The 1,145-nt window shown below is 41.9% G+C and overlaps 1 protein-coding gene across 1 annotated transcript in view; it reads right to left on the bottom strand.

Annotated features, from left to right (window-relative positions):
* Window positions 1-1,145, bottom strand: part of PKP1 (plakophilin 1) — a 74,619-nt gene that overhangs the window by 24,062 nt on the left and 49,412 nt on the right. The gene's annotated exons all lie outside the window — the stretch shown is intronic.

Genomic DNA, 1,145 nt, shown 5'->3' on the forward strand with positions numbered 1-1,145 from the left:
AAATCTTCATGAACCCAAGGGCCATAGCATGCCAATACTGTCCATGGGATTGTCTTGGCAAAGATACTGTGGTGGTTTGCCATTTCCTTCTCCAGTGGATTGAGGCAAACAGAGATAAAATGACTTGTCCAGGGTCACATAGCTAATAAGTATCTGGGACTGAATTTGAATTCAGGTCTTTCAGACTCCAGGTTCACTGCTCTATCCACTGAGCCACCTAGTTGCCTCCATATACGTATATATCTATAGACATATAAATATCTATATATACTTGTAGACATATAGATATAAATATATATTTATATAGATATGTACATGTATATAAGTATACATCTATATAAATGCTAGCTATTATTATCACTGTGTCTGGGACACAGTAAGTGCCTAATAAATGTTTGCTAATTGATCAACTGACTTTCTGGATATTGAGAGTGCTAGCTGCACTATGTAGTGATATGCTGATAGTGGGAATAGTGGATGAGCTCAGAGGAATTGAGACCAAATAAACAATCAACAGCTGTCTATTAAACCCCTGCCATGTTCAAGGCCTTGTGCTAGGTGCTGAGGTCATGTATACAATGAATGAAACAACTGCTGTTCAAAAAGACTTCAGTGAGATCCCAACCTGGGTCAGAGAGGTGCACCCTCCATTGCCCCGTCTTTCCTAAACAAATCCTGACTCCAGTCTCTCCATCCCTCTCCACCTTCTCAGGATGGGTGCATGTTTGCCTGCCTCACTGCCCTTATTGTCTCCATCCCTTTGTGTGTGTTTTCCCCCACAGTCTCCACAAAAACATGTTCTTTTCAAAACTTCAGGGGATCCTCAATCCCATTAATCTGTGTTCCCTTCATTCAGTTGGTGCAAAACATTAAAAACTGTGAAATCCAGCTGTCTTCAACACCTTCTCTAGTTAACAGCATTTGAAAGTTTGACTTTTCACTTGCTGGGTCTTGTTCTATTTGCTGTGCCTATGTCCTATGTCTGAGTCCTGGGTGAGTGTTCTCTGTCCTGTCTCTGTCTGTCTGTCTCTCCACCTGTCTCTCTCTGTGTCTCTGTGTGTGTGTCTCTGTCTCTCTGTCTCTGTCTCTCTCTGTCTCTCTGTCTCTATCTCTGCCTCTGTCTCTCTTTCTCTTTCTCTTTCTCT

The sequence above is a fragment of the Vombatus ursinus genome, unplaced genomic scaffold (genome assembly GCF_900497805.2).
Source record: "Vombatus ursinus unplaced genomic scaffold, bare-nosed wombat genome assembly UNPS02014909.1, whole genome shotgun sequence".
Lineage (NCBI taxonomy): Eukaryota > Metazoa > Chordata > Mammalia > Diprotodontia > Vombatidae > Vombatus > Vombatus ursinus.